At 40.5% G+C, this 21,369-nt stretch overlaps 1 long non-coding RNA gene across 1 annotated transcript; it reads right to left on the reverse strand.

Annotated features, from left to right (window-relative positions):
* Positions 1-298: 298 nt before the first annotated feature.
* Positions 299-15,645, reverse strand: LOC140613787 (uncharacterized). The gene is made up of 3 exons (XR_012014664.1): positions 9,171-15,645; positions 4,893-4,964; positions 299-2,930 (listed from the first exon to the last, which is right to left on the reverse strand). It is a non-coding gene; the product is annotated as an uncharacterized lncRNA (long non-coding RNA).
* Between the last annotated feature and the right edge of the window lie 5,724 nt (positions 15,646-21,369).

Here is a 21,369-nt window from a genome sequence, read left to right on the forward strand (position 1 = left end):
CTCGGGTTTGCTCTCTTACCAGAAAGCAGCTGTTTCTAAGCAATTACCCTCTTGTTGCCAAGAGCTACCCTTGCACAAAGATATGTTTATTACCAAGCTGCTCTGTCTTAATCCTCCAGGCAAAAGCTGTGCTAGGGACCACTAAAAAAAAAAAAAAAAAAAAAATCACTAAGTTACATGAATAACAAAACCTAGCATTTTTATAGCATTTTACATTTTGCAGGTTGTTATTCTTCCTCTAGGTCAGGAACAAGACTCCATGTCGATGAGGCTTCTGATTTGTGGGGCAGCATCTGGTACCCAATGTTTTTGTAATTCCCAGGATGACAGTATATTTCAGCAGCGCCACAATGACTACAGTCTCCGAATGTAGTAGAATTCGTCAGAGAGGAGGCAAAGAATAGGAACACAACATCGGGGCTCTTGCACAGAGGGTTTTTATTAAAGGCAGTGATGGATGCTCAACACTTCATTTTTCCCTCATAACATCCTACATGACTGGTTTTCTTTTGTTCATCGTACAAATGAAGAGTGCTCACAGCTAGCACATGCTAACATGCAGATGACAAGCCCCATGTGGTAGGAGACAGGACACTGGCCGAGTCCCTAAGGGTGAGTTCCTAGATTCGGCTTCTTCACTACTCAGCCCTCTCTTCATCTCCCTGGACTGCGAGCCCCTCCTCCCCAGACAGGGGGCTTTGGACCCAAAGGCCTTCTACAGAGTCCACGGGTCCTCAAGAGTCAGTGCTGTCCTAGCTCTGGGTGAGCCTTTCCAAGGCCCATATTCAATGATAACTTGAGCATGTGCAGTAACAAGTCGTTCTGTTAACTATCATGATGAAACTGTTCTTTCAATAATACTTTGAACCTAATTATCATTTCCATAGGACTAATTTCAGGTACTCTCCATCAAGGCAAAAGACACCAGATGAATGTTAGTGCAGATGGCCATGAATATTTAGTCTCATGCGCCCACACCCAGACACCTATATCTGAATCTGTTCATTTTCACCACCCGCCACCACCCCCAAAAGTGTTTGATCCTAGTGGCTCTCCAAGGGTCCCGGTAAAGGTCAGGCTCCCTTTGAGGAACAATGACATAGTCTGTCCAGATTTGTCTCTGGCTTCAAGCAAAGGAAAACACCTGAGCCTCTAAAGGTTATGAGAACCAACTTATTAACAAAGGCTAAAAAAGTATTTAAAGGCTCTTATATGATTTACAGGAAAAGCTCAAACTCAAATCAACTGCAGATGACACTTCTGTGCGCTTCTGAAAAGCCCACGCATTATAGCCATCGGTGAAATCTTGGCTGGATTACTGTCACTTAGTCAGACACAGATTGTCAGATATTTGACTTTTTTATTCCTCTATGTCATCCCTTTAGCTTTATAATCATTTAGAATCTTAAGTAATACCCATGCCATGCCATCGGATGAATGCACACACTAATCTACCTTATTTTCTCATTTCTCATGCAGAGTTGTCCTTCCAAACAGTCAAGAATTGAATGCAACACCTAGTTAAATATGTTTAAATTGCTGTTTTTGCTTTATAAAATAAATACTAGGCTTTTTTTAATGTATGTCTCTAACAGTTAAAGAATTACTACTTGTATTGAATTTTGTGACATTATGACACTATGGCTTGCCTGTATCTTTATTGTGAGAAGAAAGGAAGACTAAAAAGAAATCCGTTTTCATAAGTCTATTACTTCGTGAAGTGCAAATTATTGATGAGCGGCCTTGGGATACATAAAAAGCAGGCTTTGGGATTTTTTTTTTTTTTAAACACGTCAATACTAACAACTCGTTACAGATAGTCTCCTGTACATCTCAATAGAGAAAGCCCTAAATTACAGTTAAGGAGAGAGACACTGAGACACTGCAGCCATAAAAAATGTTAACCAGCTGCCTTCCTGAATTGAGAAAGCCACAGGTTACTATCTCTCCTGCTGCATCTATTTTCAGGGGAACAATCTGACAGCCTGATTAATCCCCTGTCTCTAAATCAGCAGAGTCGCTAAGCAGCAGACTCTTACCATATAAAACCTAAAGCATCTCTTCTCCTTGACTGCACCACACGGGACACAGCTCCAATGTGCTGCGGCTATAGCAAAGGTTGTAAAGATGGTCAATTGACTAGAGCTGGGGAAACTGTTATAATTACAGACTTCTAGAGAATAAGCATCTATTTTTAATAAAATCTGAAATCAAAACAACCTGGCCTGCTTAAACTCACGCCTGAAAAATTTAACATGCCTGCCTGCCTCCAGTCTTGTTCCCCTGCTACTTCCATTCTCACACCCATGGAAATTGACTATGTCAATCCCCAGTACATTCTTTAAAAATTTATGCATCTCTATTGAGATACAATTTACATACCATAAAATTTACCTATTTAGAGTGTGCATTTCAAGTTTTTAGCTATTTACAGACTTATGCGACCATCACCACAATCTAATTTTAGAACATTTTTCATCACACCTAAAAGAAGCCCGTAGGCATTAGCCATCATTCCCCACTCTCCTCCACATCTACCCTCAAACCTAGACAATGACTAATCTACTTTTCTGCTGCTAAAATTTTCCCTATCCTGGATATTTATATAAGTGGAATCAGACAATATGTGATCATTGTTACCGGCATCTTTCACTTAGCATGATGTTTTCAAAGGTTATCCCCTTCTATCACTACTTGACTCCCTTTATTATATCCTTTTTATTGCCCATTCCATTGTATAGATTTACCACATCTTATTTATCCATTGACCAGTTGATGGGCATTTGGGTTCTTTCCACTCATGGCTGGATTACTGTCACTTGGTCAGACACAGATCGTCAGATATTTGGCTGTTGTGTGCAATGCTGCTGGAAATATTCTTGTAAAAGGCTTGGTTGAGGTATACATTTTCAGTTCTCTTGGGTAGATTCCTGTGAAGAATTGCTGAGTCACATATAGTTATATGTTTAATACATTTTTTTAAGATTTTATTTACTTATTCACGAGAGATACAGAGAGACAGAGAAGCAGAGACACAGGTAGTGGGAGAAGCAGGCCCCATGCAGGGAGCCTGATGTGGGACTCAATCCCGGGACTCCAGGATCATGCCCCGGGCCGAAGGCAGACACTCAACTGCTGAGCCACCCGGGCGTCCCTATGTTTAACATTTTGAGAAAGTGCCAAAGTTTTCTAAAATGGCTGTACCATCCCCACAGCAATGTATGACAGTCCCAGTATCTCCATATCTTTTCCACTACTTTTTATTATTAGTTGTCTTTTATCACAACCGCTAGTGGGTGTTATAACATGGATATGAAGGGGGTTTGATTTGCCTGTCCCTAATAGCTAATGACTCAAAGAAAGCTATCTCTTTTCTTCTAGATACATTTTGTGTTGAGTTTAAGGATGCTATCAGGTAAGGTCTAAGTTCATGCTGTTGTTATTTAAATTGTAAATAACTAACTACCCAATACCATTAGTTGGAAAGATTATTATTTCCCCATTGTATTATATTGGCTCCTTTGTCAAAAATCAATTGGCTGTAAATCCAAGGATTTTTATTCCTTTGGTCTCTACGTCTAATCTAAAGCCAGTGTTGTGCTATTTCATTACTCTAGTTTTGGAGGAAGTTCTAAAATCAAGAAATTGAAGTCCTCCAAACGTTTTATTCCTTTTCAAGATTGTTTGAACAATTCTGAGCCTTTTCCATTTCATTTTAGGATCATCACCTCATTAATTTTTAGAGGGGAAGAAAAAGAAGGTGGAATCTCAACAGGGATTGTATGAAAGCTTTAAGTCAACATAGAGGGGTGCCTGGCTGGCTCAGTTGGTGGAGCAGGGGACTCTTGATCTCAGGGTCATGAGTTCAGGCCCCACATTGGGCATAGAGTTTACTTAAAAAAGAGAGAGAGAGAGACTAATATAGATCAATGTGGGGAGTGTTGCCATAATAGCAATATTAAGTTCATGTCTCAGAAGATCCAGGTCATTTTCAAGGGCTCTGCAATTGCCTTAAGATAAAATCTTTATATGACAGGCCTGAGGTCCACCTTGATCCAGCCCCTAGATAACTAGCCAGCTTCCTTTGCAGCATCCCTCTCCCACTGCCTACTCAAAATACACTACCAGCCACATAAACCTGATGTCAGTTCCTGAAACACAGGACACTCTCTTTTATCAGCTGGTCTCTCCTAACTCACATATGCAGCACATTCCCTGTGTCAGGATTTTTCTCCCTTAGGCCCCATAACCTGATCCATTTCTTTCCCTTCATATATTTGCTTACTTTTCACTTCCTCTGAGAATCATATCCTGAGATACACAACTCCCCACAGCCTACCTTATTTATTTTTCTTTGTCCTTACATAGTAGACTTTAGGGAACTTGTGGAAAACAGGCTAGTCAAGACCTCAAATCGGTTGAAATGTCTTGGTTAAAATGGACACCATTGGCCCCTATTTTAGGCAGTATTAGAAACTGTGGCAGTTTTCCAACAGTTTATGGGTCTTTAAACATTGTTATCACTTTTCATAAATTTTTCAGGATTTTTTTTTTTTACCTAAACTATTTTACCTGTCCACCTTGTTTATGCTGGTTGTTATTGGCTGGATGAATAGTGGCCCCTCAAGATGTGCCTGGGTTAATCGCGAGGACCTAGGAATATGCTACATTACATGGCAAAAGGGCCTTTGCAGATGTAATTAAGGGTCTTGAGATGGGGAGAGTATCCTGCATTATCAAGGTGGACCCAATAATATAATCACAAGTGTCCTCATAACAGGAAACTAGGGGGGATGCTATACAAAAGAGAAGGCAATGTGACAAAAGCAGAGATAAGAATGCTGGTGGCCTCCAGAAGCTGGAAAAGCCAGGGAAATGAATTGTCTACTCACAATCTCCAGAAGGAACCAGCCCTGCTGACATCCTGACTTTAGCCCAATGAAACTGATTCAGATTTCTGATGTCTAGAACCATAAGAGAATACGTTTGTAGTTATTTTTAAGCTACTAAATTTGTAGTAATATGTTACAGCAGTAAGTAATGCAATAGTAATAAATTGGAAATAATTTAATATCCAACATTTGGAGGGGTCCCAGGTGGCTCATGCCTCTGGGACTGGGCTCTGACTTGGGCTTAGGGCATGATCTCAGGGTCCTGGAATCCAGCCCCATGTGGAGCTCCAGTCAGGCTTCATGCTCAGCAGGGAGTCTGCTTCTCCCTTTCCCTCTGCCCCTCAACCCACTCATGCTCTCTTTCCCTCAAATAAAGAAATAAAACCTTTCTTTAAAAAAAGGGACCAGTTGGAAACAACCTGGATATCCAATAAAATGGTTAGTTGGAAACAACCTAAATGTCCACAGGATGGAATTGGTTATACAGCTTCTGACAATTTTCAAGAGAATAGGTGTATTTTGAAACAAAAGTATTCCGAGAATACTTTGTAAAATGTATTAAAAATTATCCAGCAGACTATCAAGTTATTAAAGTATATAGAATAATCAGTATTCATTATGCTAATTTTTTAATTTGTTTTATTTCTTTTCTCTGCAATAAGCCTAAGGCTCATTGTTTTTGTAATAATAAGGGAGAAAAGGCAATAAAATAAACTTTAGCAACAAAATAAATGAGAAAATAAAGGACAAGGACTTGGAATTTTTAAAAACTTGATTGGATTTCATTTCTTAATTTCTAATTTATATGCATCCATCTTTTCCTGTGTTATTTGTTCAGCATTGCTTTCAAGAATTTTTCTATCTTGTAAATTGGTTGAAAATTAGTATCTCTGATCTCCAGTTCACATTTTTCAAACCTTTGGAAGTACTATACATATCATCTTAGAACCTCTACTATTTATGCACCACAAGACACAGTGCCTGCCTAGAAACGATCATTTAGGTGGAAAGAATCAATAAAACTAAGTAAAATAGAAAAGGAGGCAATGTACAATTACATGTTAAGGTATACTGCTTGGATTTTATTTATTTATTTTTTTTAATTCCTTGGATTTTAAAAGAATGATAATATGGTGTTTCATAAAACCATACACATAGCTTTGCATGTGCTTAGATTATTTACACATATCAGGTCCCCCAATTGTTAGTTCAGAATAACAACACTAATGGCAATGATAATAGTATTATATTCCATAGTATATTTGTCTAACCCTCCCCCCAAAAGTTGTCTCACTGTTCATCAACCCTTACAAAAACTATATGCAGCAAATGCTATTTTACTATTAGTTCCACTCTATACATGAAGGACCTAAAGCTCAGAAAGGTGAACCAATATTCCTAAGGTCACAAAGGTCCTTAATGGCTTGGATTCATTTTCTAGCCAATGACCTGCCCATGGGAGCACACATATCCCAGCTGCCCAACTGTCTGTAAAGACAAAAAGTAGGAAACATCACCAGTTGGTCCCCCTCTCCATTGGGAATTTCCAGTGAAGAGGAAAATGCAGCTGGACATTGCCAACTGACATCTGCTCAAGGCTCAAGGAATTTCTAGTCCCTAAGGGGCCCGGCTGGTCAGTGTGTTTTTAAAGAAGTTACCGCTCAACTTCCAATATTGTCATACAAGTCAATATGATATAGCAGAATCAGAATGTGCAGCAATTCAAACGTGTACTAAATGTCACTTTCTTTTTCACCACTGTTACCTTGCTCCAGCTTGCTCTGGCTCCATTTCCGCTGATGGCCATTCAAGCAGAGTTGGAAGCGTATTGGGAAGGACTTGGGACTCCCCAGTGGCTACGGTACTGTTTTAGGGCTGTCCATAGAAACACCTCTCCCTGACGTTACTTCTAAACTAGGCCCATGCAGTGGCACTGTGTTGAACAAGGTGCCATAACAAACTCAGGGCTTCCTTCAAGAGTTTAGAGCCTTCCCAGCCTGGACACTCTGACAGCCCCAAACCTGTGTGGATGTTTCACCACACCCACCTCCTGTTCAACCCTAAGGACACAGAGAACCAAGAAGCTCTCATCTGGCTCTCCTCTCTTTCTCAACTCACTCCTCTCTTCCCATAGCACCAGAAGGACTTTCTACTTTCTCTTCTGGGAGGAATTCTATGTCATAGCCTCCTTCTTACTTATCCAATGAACTTTTCCCTTTTTTCTTATTAATCAAAAGATTTTATCACAGTATAATTGACAATGTTACATTATTTTCAGGTGTACAACATACTGATTTGACAATTCTCTAATACGTTACTCAACCTATGAGCTTCCTTTCTACAGGTGGATGTCTTTTCCCTTCCTTAGCACAAAAAGCCTCATGATCTGACCCTAATGGTGGAAGGATTAAAGAAAAAAAAAATTAATGACTAAAAGGAAAGTACATGAAGAATTATTTCAAAATATTCATTTCTTTACAATGGCAGTGGTTAAATATAAGGCTCTGTGTCCAGGGTTTGGAACCCCAGCTGTACAACTTCCCAACAGCGTGACCTTGGGCGAGTCACTTAATTATTCTACACTTCAATTTCCTGATATGTATAAAATAGAGACAATATACTGAGCTTGTTGTGAGGATTAAGCATGACTATTAAACAGCACGCATCACAGTCACTGGCACACAATGAAGTACCCAGCTAACATTAGAGACTGAGTGTTTCTTTGTCCCTTAGTTACCCGGGTAGTTGTTCACTCACATTATTGAATTTCAAACGTGGGAAAGAATTGCTAAACAAAGGATATCCATTATTTTCTGTTCCTGCAATAATAATAAAAGTCTACCTCCAGTGTTTTAGATCTCCCTGCAGAAGGTCATTGCTGAGAATCCTGACTAACCCTGGGTGGCAATGTTGCAATGGGTAGAATTTATTTATTAAGACCTTGGAAGCTTGCATTTCTGGCTGTCTGAGAAAGGGCATAGTTCAAATCGACAAAAATCTTGAGAGGTGCCTGGGTGGCTCAGTTGGTTAAGTGTCCCACTCTTGATTTGGGCTTAGATGGTGATCTCAGGGTGGTGAAACCGAGTCCCATGTCAGGTTCTGTACTGAGTATGGAGCTTAAGATTCTCTCTCTCTCTCCCCCCCCCCATCCCTCGGTCCCTCCTCTCTCCCTTTCTAAAAAAATTAAAAATAAAAAATCTTGACAAAACGCTTAGGTGAAAATGTAGGGTGTATCACACACACACGCACATTAAAACCAACGAGAAGATATATCTAAAAAAGGTATATGCACATTTTAAATAATCTATTTAATACTATGTTTTATTAGCATTGACAAATGTCTTTTTTATACCATTTAATAAGTGAAATTAGCCATATATAGTTTTCTGTGTACAATTGTCAAGTGTTCAGTAATATCTGATTACTCTGGCTTTATTGACCAAGTCACTTCTGAATGGATAGGAAGCACTTTGAAACCTGGCTAAAATAATTTATCTCATTGTGCAAATGCAGGTCAACGAAACAACCTAATAAATTTCCTTGGCTCACGGTCATGCACTCTCAATCAAAGTTTCTTGAATAGCAAAAGATTACGGTACAGCTGCCTTGAACCAGATGCAATTCTGTAGAAATCACCATTATGGAGATATTTGGGGCATAAAATAAATCTTATTTAATTTAGTGAGACACATATAAAAACTCAAACCAGGTGATGATATCCATTTGTTCATTAGTTGATTCATTCCAACTACGTTGAGAGAGATCCTCAAAATAAGCTAGATTTGCAATTCCAATAACCCACACCAGAATGTACAATTTTTCCATTTTTCTCTTAGAACTCACCAGTCTAAATAACAAATATGTGTTAAATGTAACTAAATATTTTAATGATATTTCTTAGATGCCTGGGATATAGTTGCTCTTATAAATGTTACTCATACCCATCCCGGACACTACCAGTATCTTATTTATAGTATTAATTTTCACCATCTATGAAGAAAGGGCTTGCAGAGCAAACTTCAGACTAGTCCCTGTGGAATTTAAACTATGCAGAGTTTGAACTAGGAGACTTTATAGCATTTAGAACCAGAGCCAGAGCTGTTCCCCTGGAGGGTATCTGTCTTTAGAAATAATACTGTCTACTTCTTTTGCTTAGCAGAGTCCACATCTAAGGAAGTGTAAACAGTATTCTAATAAACAAAAGTTTTCTAAAATTTGGGGGGAGGCGGAGGAAGGGAGGTCTTTCAAAGCAAAGAAGAGGACTTAAAAAAAACTTACCCATTTCACCTAGGGGGGTGAAATGACCCCTCGACAGGGACATGTGGATGGGCACTGCCCCCGAGGAAGCAAACAGGGAAGACTCGAACTGATGCCACCTCCAGTATGTCCTTCTTACTTTAAGTTTCCAGAAGCAAATGCCTCTTGTCTGTACACCGCAAACAAATGTTGTCAGGGAGAGGTACAAACTGGTATCCTTCTCTCTCCAAGAAGCCAGCTTTACATTTATTAAGTAAATTCATTTCACCATTCCTGGCTGTCTCTATACATGTTTTTACATTTATTAAGTAAATTCATTTCACCATTCCTGGCTGTCTCTATACATGTTTACTCTTTGAATTCTCTAGAAATCATTCAGTTACACATCTCACTGATTCTACATTAATTAGAAAATCAAATAAAATCATTGCCATTTTTCATTGATATTCACGAGTCATGATTTTTAGCTTCTTATTAAAATCATCTTTTAAATTAATCCGAGACATCCACACCATCCCCTTGAGAAAGAGAATTTCACGTTTCTCTACTTAAAAAAAAAAATTCTAAAATTACCCCCTCAGAAAGAATGACCAGTGGCAAATCACACATTCCACCATCACTGCCATTTTAACATTGTTTATTTTTTGTTTTTAACAGCTTAATTAAAAAATAAATTAACCCATGCAATTTAAATAATATCTAAGTATATAAAGCAAAGAGTGACAACTTCTTCCTAAACCCTTAGGTATTGGGACGCCTGGGTGGCTCAGCGGTTGAGTGGATGCCTTTGGCCCAGGGCGTGATCCTGGGGTCCTGGGATCAAGTCCTGCATCGGGCTCCCCACAGGGAGCCTGCTTCTCCCTCTGCCTAAGTCTCTGCCTCTCTCTCTCTCTCTCTGTATCTCATGAATAAATAAAATCTTTAAAAAATAAAATAAATAAAATAAATTAAAAATAAAAATAAACCCTTAAGTATCCCATCCCAGAAGTAACTCGGAAGTTAATAGTTTACCACTCTCATTTTTATCTACATAAAATACAAATTAAAATGAAGATTATGTACATAGATTTAGACTAGATAGAGAAGGACCATAGGAAGGTAAGGGGGTGGAAAAAAGGGATAAACTTTGTCTTGGTATTGGGGAGGAAGTCTGGTCACTGGATTTAAAGTCAGGAATAGGTTGGGGAGCATGAATGGCTCAGTGGGTGAAGGGTCTGACTCTTGGTTTTGGCCCAGGTCCTGGTCTCAGGGTCCTGGCCTCAGGGTCGTGGGGTCAAGCCCTGCATCTAGGCCCAAGCCGGGCTCCATGCTCAGCATGGAGTGGGCTTGAGATTCTTTCTCATTCCTTTCCTTCCCTCTCTACTCCCCCCCCTATTCCCAAGCACATGTGCTATCTCTCTTTCTCTCTCTCCCTCTCTCTCAAATAAGTAAATAAATAACATCTAAAAAAATTATAAAGTCAGGAAATAGGAATCCTGCACTGCTTTTGCAGACTCCTCACAAGTACCTGTGAACAGACACGTGCCCAAGGAGAAGCTGCACTCTGGCTCTGAAATTGCTTCAGGCCCACACTCCATTCACTCACACCCTCCTCCCCCGATAGGCTCCACTTCTGGGCTTTGGGGGGTAGTGGTTGTTCCCGCTTTTGCTTGTGAAACTTAATTTTGGTTCTTCACATAGCCTCCCAAACCCTGTAAGGGACGGTCTGCCTTAGTGCTCAGCCTTGGCACTCTCTAGAATATGACTTCCTCGTGTCCTGGGAAAGGGGGTGAATAAATATACCCCAAACCAGGTGAGAGAGCGGCCCTGCTGGCAGCTAGGCCATGTTCTTTCCAATTGAATACAAGCACACTCAGGGAAGAGAAACGAAGTCTAAACTAGGCCACTCCTTGACCATTTTTGGAAGGAGATTGAGATAAGGCCACTCACAAAAATGATGAAACCACAAAAATGATGAAACATCCCCCTCTTCTGTCCAAGAAGAGAGACTGCTGCTCCTTTTACCAAGGAGAACACCCATCACACTGCGGTCCTCCTATCTGATCAGTAAACGTGGTTAAGATACACAATCACAAAATTGCTCCTGCTTCCTGAAATGTCCAATTCAGAATTGGCCTCCACTCCCTTAAACTCACCCTGAATCATCCAGCGTGCACCCAACTCATCGTTCTTTTGGAGTGCTTTCAGTTTGGTTACCGCCAGAAAAATGAACCTAATTTCTTTATTACTGTAGTAAGTGTGTTCCTGATGATCTTTTGTTGGTGGACTTTAATGAGGAATAAACTATTTACTTGAAGGGAATATTAAATTTCATTCTGATCTTATAGGAATCCTTAAAAATGCTTCCCTCTGCATGCTTTGTGTGCTTCCATTTCTAATAAAGAGTTTTACTGAAATGTACTTCCATATGCATTTTCTCACTATAATCTAGCATCCAACAGGGAAAGCAAGAAAAATAAGTATTTTTGTCCCCCAACATCCACTGAGGTTGAGACTTGGGCAAGTTCTTTCAGGGAACTATGAAAAATACCATGTCGAGCTCTGAGCTCCGAATCCAGAGAATTCTCTGGATTCTCTGAATCCACCCTGAGAATACTCTAACACAGGGAGATTAGTCAAGAAAAGGGCAAAATATTTAAATTTAGCTCCTCAAGAAATACACTTGGGGATGCAGGAGCTCCTAGAGGGGCGCCCCAATCGAGCTGTGCAGGGAGGGGTTCAGGAATGGTGGCTACTGACACCTTCGCAATGGACGATCCAGCATAGAGGGAAAGGCTAGCCAGAGAAGCTACCCCCGAGAACCCTAAGCATATCACCCCATTAGGGATGGTCAGACCGGAGAGATGGTCAGAACCGGAGGAAGAACAAGACCTGCATTCAAGTCCCAACTCTGCTGTTAATTAATTTATTCTCCCAGGGGAGGAATGATTAGTGCTTCCCAATCCCTAACTCCTTTACATAGTCCATCAGTCCCCTTCTCTGACGGCCACCACACCTGGAATCACCGTATTTCCAACCCTCTACCCTCCCAGTCCCACACCCCTCACCCCCAACTTCACTAATGAAGTGGAAGCACGTAAGCACCACCTCAAAGCTTCGGACTAGCACAGCTGTCCCCAGAAGGTGATCGCCAAAGAATCTCCAGCTATGCTGCTCCCATGTGACACCAGTAACTTTGTGAGATGTAAAGTCAGAAGATGCATAGCTGGTCCTTAAGACTTTCTCCAAAGCATTGCTAAGCTCACCACCGAAGAAAAAGTCTTGATATGCCAACTTCAGACACAAGCTGTGTCCAGAACCATCTCATTCCCCAAGATAATGAGGTACTGGCATGGGGTAAGGGTCACCTTCCTAGTAAATGCCCCTGAGGGAGATCTCTAGTAGCCTTTCTTACACTGCTCATCATTTGAGATGATTTCAATCATCAGAGATGTTTTACTAACAGTTAACATGAAAAGGGGAAAGTACCAATCCTTGATCCTAGATGGTTCCATGTCCCCTATGCAAGCGTGACTATGACCATCCCAGCGAATTTTGAACACCTCATTCTGAAGGATATAGATTAGAACCTAAATCTCATTAGCTTCAAAGCTCTTGCTTTTTTCCACTGAACCTGCTGGTATAAGACCAAGGAGAATTTAAAATAACTACCTCAAAAAGAGGTTCCTGCTGGAGATCGTGCCCACATTAACCCAGCACTGTCAAAGGACACATTCCAGGTCCGCTGCCATGACTGTACCTCAAATAGCATGGAGATATGCGAATGTAAGGAAGATTTTCAATTCTTTTAATAAATAATATGGCAAAGGAAATTGCTTTTCAGGGTATACACATTAAATAAACTCTCTTCAAGTAGATTTCTATTTATATAGTTATTTGCAAACACTAGAAATAATATGTTCTTTGAGCTGTCACCAGATGGATCAAACATTTACACAACTTTCAGCTGAATGTCAACCCTAAGTCACTAATATTCATATGTGTGTGTCTTGATGAGCCTTCTGCACATCAAGTATAAATATGTTTTTAAAGAGAAGTCAGTTATTCGCTTCCGGTACTGGCGAAAGAGTAAGTTACCTCGTGCTATTTATGTTTTTTTTTTTTTTTTCCTCAGAGGCACTTTCTCTGGTGATTTTACATAAGGTCTAACATCTCATCTCCCTAACTAGACAATTAGTTCCTGAGGACTAGGACTGGGCTTTGTACCCACTGTACATTCTTCTTAGAATGCCACAGGAGAGGCTGACATTTAATGAGCATCTACTAAGTGCTGAGAACAAATAGACCTCCATTTTTTTCCAGTAACTCCAATTACAAACGTTCATATAATTTTAAGCAAACTGAGGCCCAGAAATGTTAGGCACTCACCCAAGATAACAAGGGAAGCTAATGGAAAAGTTAAAGCTGGAGCTATTATTTGAGTCTGGGGTCCACCCACTAGTCTGTACTGTACTATCCACCATACCAAGCCATGCTACACCCTGCGACACCACCCCACGCCATACCACGCCATACCACGCCTCACTCTAGCACGACATGAAAGCAGGTGATATTCACTAAAACCTAGCAGTGAAGCTTACTGCTGAGTGAAAATTTACGTCAGAGTTGCAAGACCCCCACATCTCTTCCTTCTGTTTCCAAGAACATCAACTCTCTATTTAACGGTTTGAAAGGCATGTAGCAAATTAACAGGCTGGCAACTTATTTATCTCACAGAACTATGATCAGATCAGTCCAATCACCACAATACAAATCTTATCAGCAAAGGAAGAGGACCACCTAACAATCACCTGGCTAGAGTTAGAGGCATGTTGAACATATCTGACACGTATGCTCAAAAAACAATGAATGAATGAACGAGTGAATGAATGAATGACTCAAAACTAAGGAACAAAATCTTGCTTTGATAAGCATTGTGAAATCACTTACTCCTAAACTAGAAGCAGTAACACGAAGCATATTTTTAAAAACTGAGATATGATATTAGCATAGATATTAGCAACATGTGTATCTAACAAATTGTTTATCACAAGAATCTCAGCGCTGGGTGTGATGTCCCTTCGGCTGGGGAGGTGGAGCAGGACACTTCAGCAGATGTTGCTTTGCAGCCAAGTTGGAAAAGTTCAGCAATTGTTCTTGGACTCCAGGGGACTAAGCCTGCAGTGTTTTATTACAATTTGGCTGAATTTCTCAGCTTTAAAGCTGAACTAGTAAAAAGTATTTGGAAATCCAAATGGAGGAAGAGGGCAAAAAAATCTAATAAATCCAGCCTGCCAGGAGGCCCTCTGCTGAGAAGCCTGGCAAGACCTGCCTCCCCATCCTGCACGTGTGTTCTCTCTAAATATCACAGTGGCTGCAAAACCTTAATACGGGAAAGGCCAGAAGGGGCTCCCCAGACTCTGCAAATGAAAGGCAGTAGGACTCTTTAGAGACCCGGATTCAGGCTTATCATTAACACAGTTCCTTGGAGGGTGCTTCACATACCTCGCCAGATCTGCACAGAGAAGATTGATGTAAAAACAGGCAGAAAATGAAAGAAGAGGGCAAAGGGGCCTTGTAAAATCCAACCACCATCTGCCTCTTCAAATCCAGCAGCACTAAGGTAGTTTAATTTGCAAGAATTTTCCCTCTGGTTTCCACAAAAGCACTGCTTAGGCAACAGTGGTGTAGGTCACCCGGCAGTTATGTGCAGGAGGACTTTACTGAGTGGAGATAAATGAACACAGAGAAAGCAGCAAAACTGGAAGACCAGGGATGACCACCTAGGCCACAGGGACCGGCAGCAAACCGGCTAGTGTCCCGCAGCGGAGCCGCTCAAGTCACACCAGATCATGGGATCCACCCCAGGGCCACAGGCTGAAAAAGAAAAAAAGATTAAAAGCGTTCTCTTTGAACACACTACAAAGAAATGGTAACTCCTTTGCTGATGTTTTGTACACCTCTGGGTTTACAGAGCTGAACGATCACCCTCCTCCGCTCACAGTCGGCTACCTGCCATCGGGGCACCGCAAGGCCGCATTCTATTTCAAGCTGTTTTATTTTAATTCTCTTTATTCCCAATCCCAACCTCTGGCCAGGTATATAGCCTCTCCAGTGTATTCTGAGTCTGATCTTTCACACCATCTTTCTTACATATTCGTTTGCAAATATGCAGATCTGTACTGTGATATGCAAATCTTATTTATATCAAGCTTCTGGCTGCGGCATAGTATCCTATGAAAATGCATCACCACATCCTACTTCTGCATTTCCCTAAAGACGGACACCTGCGCTATTTCTGACCTTTTGTCCGTCAGAACACGTAATGTGGCCATGAACATTCTCCTATGGCTTTCTGTGGTCATTTTTTCCGCAAAACCCTAGGCAGGTGGTTCTCTGGACGTTGCAGTTTCTCCAGGCGTGGAATTTCTAGGCATAGTGTAAGCATATTCTTACTTTCTCTCTGCCAGCTTGTGCTTTAAAATATTTTATTTATTTATTTATTTATTTATTTATTTATTTATTTATCCATGAGAGATAGAGAGAGAGAGGGAGGCAGAGACCCAGGCAGAGGGAGAAGCAGGCTCCATGCAGGGAGCCCGACTTGGGACTCGATCCCGGGTCTCTAGGATCAGGCCCTGGGCCGAAGGCGGCACTAAATTTAGCTGAGCCACCAGGCTGCCCAAGCTCTTTGAATCACAAAGTATCCTCTTTAATATTTTGATCTGATTTTTGAAGCCTTGTACTCTAGTCATTGCCAGAACAAGCAATTCTTGCATTTTTTTTCTACCCATTTATTTATTTTAGTTTGTCCATCCTTACTGTGTTCCTAATCCTGCCCATTTAGTAAATTTATCCCCATCTCTGAACAGGTGGAGTAACTGACCCTCACTCACTCAGCGTGTTTCCCCTTGCTACTTGCCACCTTCTAAGGTAAAGTCGAGGAGCCAGCAGCAGAGTGAACGTGAAGCACGGAAACAGCAATCAGTAAAGCACCGGACAGTTCTGTCCGCAACAGTGGTTTGGTCCTGAAGCTCTGAAGACAATCCTGCCAATAAAGGAAGGGTTGGTTTCTCCTAGACACCTAGAGAAACACAGAGCATGCACAAGGGCAGTCTATGTACATATCTACAAGTTTCTTTCTTTTATTTTTATTTTTGAAAATTCTTCTTTACTTCCCTTCTAGGGGAGAAAGGGAATCCTATGAGCATCCAGTTGTTAACAGTAAGTATTTTAACCTTCCAGAGCTATTTTATAAGGATACTGGATTGTGTCCACATTTTGACACTGACATTTCTAAGTCTTACAATTTTCGCATTTGTGATGAAAGTGAAATACTGAGAAAATATAGGACTTTGGGATCACAGCCTGTAATATCATTCAACAGTCAGTAGCACCTGGTTATTTAAAAACTTACAAGCACGTTTTTTTTCTAGCTTTTAACTTAATAGACCTTATCATTTGAAGATTTCTGAAAAGAAACTAGAGTTTGGGTAACGTAGGCCCACTGGGTGCATTATCAAGTTATTCTCATAGTACCTAAGAATTTATAGCTACGTGACCCATCAAAACATAGATAATTAGCCACATGTGTATCTAACAAAGAATCAACACCAAGAATAAAGAACTCCTACGGGATCCCTGGGTGGCGCAGCGGTTTAGCGCCTGTCTTTGGCCCAGGGCGTGATCCTGGAGACCCGGGATCGAATCCCACATCGGGCTCCCGGTGCATGGAGCCTGCTCCTCCTTCTGCCTGTGTCTCTGCCTCTCTCTCTCTCTCTCTCTCTCTCTCTGTGTGACTATCATAAATAAATAAAAATTAAAAAAAAAAAAGAACTCCTACAAATCAATAATAAAAAAAAAAGGATAGAGTAGAAAATGTGCAAAAGACATGAGCAGATATTTCAAGGAAGTGGAAGCAAGGATGGTGAATATAAATAAAGAAAAATATTCGATCTTCTCAAAAAAAATAGAAATTAAAATCACATCAAAACATCATTGTATACTCGCTGCATTGACTGGCAATAGCAAGTACTGAGAAGGAAGTAGATCAGTGGGAAATCCTATAGCCCTGTATGCACACAGGCAAGTATACTACATATACTCCTATATACTACGTAAAATTAAAAACTCGTACTGAAACTATAGAAGGTAATTGGACATTATCTTGTAAAGGCGAGCGTGTGTATATCTTACAAACCAACAATTCCACCCCTTAGCATTTACCCAAGAGAAATTCTTACACACATGCACCAGGAGACGCGCACAACTATTTTCATATAAGTAGTGTTAATGACAGCAAAAAACTGGGAACACCCAAAGAACCAATGACAAAAGATTGGATAAATAACTTCTGTATTCATATAATGGAATACTAGACAGCAGTTAAAATGAACCACGATTGAGGCAATGTGGATGAATCTTAGAAACAAAGCTGACTGGGAAAAAAAAAATGTTTTAAAAAAATACATGGAATACAAAAACAATTTTATAAAGCACAAAAATATGTAGTGTTACACATAAGTGTAATAAAACCACTTTTTTTAAAAAAAGCAAGAGACTCATAAATCTAAAATATAGGATAATGTCTACTTCTAAAGGGAAAAGCAGAGCAATAGACTAGAGAAGGACACTGATGGGTTAAATAGCATTGTCAAAACTCTATTTCATAAACTGGCTTGTGGATCCATCAGCGTTCCTTTTATTATTATGCCTTAGAACCTGCATCTATGTTGCATATATTTGTATATAAATAGAATATTAAATGACTGTTAAAAATTTTAGAATAGTCGACTGATTTCTTTTTTTCTTTTTTTTTTTTTTTTAGTCAACTGATTTCTGATCAGATCAGAGGATCTTTCTGGAAGATCCTCATGAAGCATGGCAGCTCCTTAGTCTCTCACTAGATAAGATTCTTTAAAAGTCTTAACATGTCCAAAGGGTCTTAACTCTTAAATATGTCTTATATAAGACAAGTCACGCACTACGTACGATCTGAATTTTGATTGCTGAGGTTAAGTTCTACCGCTAAGGTAAGAGGTTCTGGTTTCTCTTCTTTGAAAATTCTACTTCAATTAATTACATTTTCATGGATATAAGGTGACTTAATGTTTTCTCTCTTTTCTGTGTTCAGAGGATTTTGATACATCTATTTTATGTAAATAAAATACATAAAATAGCCTACCTGTAGCCTATCACATGTATTTGAGGATATACTGTTTGATTATTGGGTCGCTCTGGTTTCTGCTTTTCCCACTAAAAGAATAATTCTTAAAATGTGGTTTAAATATCACTAGGTGGTGCCTGGGTGGCTCAGTTGGTTAAGCATCTGCCTTCGGCTCAGCTCATGATCCCAGGATCCTGGGATCACCCCCGCATCAGCAGGGAGCTTGCTTCTCCTTCTCCCTCTCCCTCTAGCTCTCCCTGTTTTTGTGCATTCTCTCTCTCTCTCTGTTAAATAAATAAATAAAATCTTAAAAAAAAAATCACTGGGAGGACCAAGCCCCTTTCAAGAATTTCATGAGGGATCCCTGGGTGGCTCAGCGGTTTAGCGCCTGCCTTCGGCCCAGGGCGTCGTGATCCCGAGGACCCAGGATCGAGTCCCACATCAGGCTCCTGCATGGAGCCTGCTTCTCCCTCTGCCTGTGTCTCTGCCTCTCTCTGTGTGTCTCTCATGAATACATAAATAAAATCTTAAAAAAAAATTAAAAAAAAAGAATTTCATGAGGTCAAAACGAGTTTCATAGCAACATTAAAACACTATTTGCATTTTGTAAAGCGTATTAACATTGGCAATGCTGGTGCAGAGGCAATAGTGAGTAAAACCGTTGGCTCTTTAGCGTGAATCAGGATAGTGGCAGCAAACTAGACTAGTAGTCCCTGCATTTCTTACCCCCGGGGGGTGAAGGCATATGGGGAGGAGCCAGTTCCACTTACAAAAGTCTTGGAAGAAGGAGTAAAATACAATTACATTTTATGATATCTCGCTCCTTGAGTTTACGTCTCTTGCGTATTCTCTGGCGTGGAACGAAAGTACACAGAGAGGCCTCCTGCCTCATAGCCAAGGTTGATGGCTGTCTCGAGGAGAAACACGTGTGCATCAGTTTGCTGTGCAAGCTGAACTGCTTTTCACATGGAATACCATTTTTATTTGAAAGAATAGCTGATGGGGCGCCTGGATGGCTCAGTAGATTAAACGTCTGACTCAGGTCATGATCCCAGGGTCATGCCCCGCCTTGGGCTCTGTGCTCAGAGCAGAGTCTGCTTGTCCCTCTCCCTCCACCCTCTGCCCCCCTCTCTCTCTCTCTCAAATAAATAAATCTAAAAAAAGAATAGCTGATAGATAAACTAGGTTTTTGACATTTGGGTTTGGTAGACGTTTTCTCATAAATGAACAGTGAGCCTCTCACTTCAAGACAAACATCTGACGGTATTTGTTGCTCATAATAAAATTCAGGTTTCGAAGATGAAATCTGGACTTTTGAAAACTTGTGATGGTCACCACGAACTTGACAATTTCGCAATCCCAAAGACTTTTCTGATGAGATCAGTGGTGATTTTTTTTTATTGTATAATGAAACGTGCCACATTTGGAAGACCTAAGAATAAGCCAGTATTCTCCAAATGACCAATGCAGGATGTTATAAAATTATGCATGGATAAGAGGTGAACTCAAATTGCAAACCAGATGAAAGAACTATTTAAACAGAGTAGGAAAACTAATAATCTAGTAAATATTATCAAGTTAACTCTTACCAAGTCCAGATTATTTTAACAACTTTAACAAAAAGTTATTTCTCGTACAAAAAATAAAGTTATTTCTCCCTTTTTAACTACAGGAGACAAAAAAAAATTGCCACTTCTCTTTTTCAAACTCTTTTGGTTAATAATGAAGACTGGGGGGCAGGGGGAGAGTTGTTGTTTTTTTAGGATCTGAACACTTATAAACTAAAACCAGGCCTGTACAAAATTATAATAACAAAAACAGATCAGTGGCTGCCTGGCCCTGGTGGAGGGTGGCCACGGGACAGGGACTGCTCGTGAAGGACCAGGAGGAATCTTCCTAGGTTAAGGACCTGTTCTATAGGCTGTGCTGATGGTTACATGATTTTTGTACATCATGTAATAAGATTACTAAAATTTATCAAAATAATACCTTAAGCAGTCAGACGAGGGAAGCTGGCCTGTAGAGTTCAATTTTACTGGCAGAAATGGAAAAAGAGATGAACAGACTTTACTTAATACAAATGAAATGAGGAGCGTGGAGCGTTTTTCTTTCCTGGGTCCAGCGGTCCCCCCTGGAGGTAGTACACGTTGGGACACTGTAGTCCTAAGCTTGAAACCTGGCGTAGCCACATACTCTCTGTTTGACCTTGAGGAGGTCACTTATTCTAAGCCCCACCTTCTTCCTCTGTGAAATGAGGAGCAACATAGCACCAACCTTATTATTTTAAAAAGATAACATGCAAAAAAGGGCCCAGAGTATCACGAATGCTCAGTAACAGTAATAATTCCTTTGTTTGAACCATTTAGACACCTGATTGCCACATACATATTCCCTTAGATACTGTTATGGGTTGAACTGTGCTCCCCACCTCCCGCCAAAAAACAATATATATGTTAAAGTCCTAATGCTCAGAATGTGACCTGCTTTGGAAAGAGAGTCTTAACAGAGGAAATCAAGTTAAAATGAGGTCATTTTAGGGGTAGGCATTATGACGGACATCTTTATAAGAAGATTAAAGTTGGACGCAGATACAGGCACACACACACACACATACACACACACACAGGGAGAACACCATGTGTTTCATGATGTTTCTACAAGCTAAGCAACACAATGATAGCCAGCAAGATATCAGAAGCTGGGAGAGAGGCTTCCAGAAGCTTCCAGAGACTGGAAGAGCTTCTTCTTGACATCCTTAGAAGGATCCCACCCTGTCCACTCCTAGATCTTGGACTTCCAGCCTCCAGCGCTATGAGACCACAAATTTCTCTCACTTAGGTCACCTGGTTCAGGTTACAGCAGTCCTAGCGGAGCAGTAAGGATGCTAACTGTATAAAGGCCAACCTTTATGAACTCAGGTCACCAAATAACTGAAAGAACCTATATACTATAAACAAAAATGAGTCACCATAGGCTTAGAAGGTACAGGAGAGGCACAGAGAGGAGGAAGAGGAAAGGAGAGGGAAAGGGGGAAAGAACACAGAAACAATGATTGGGGCTCCAAAGTGGCAGAGG

The sequence above is a fragment of the Canis lupus genome, chromosome 22, assembly GCF_048164855.1.
Source record: "Canis lupus baileyi chromosome 22, mCanLup2.hap1, whole genome shotgun sequence".
Classification (NCBI taxonomy): domain Eukaryota; kingdom Metazoa; phylum Chordata; class Mammalia; order Carnivora; family Canidae; genus Canis; species Canis lupus.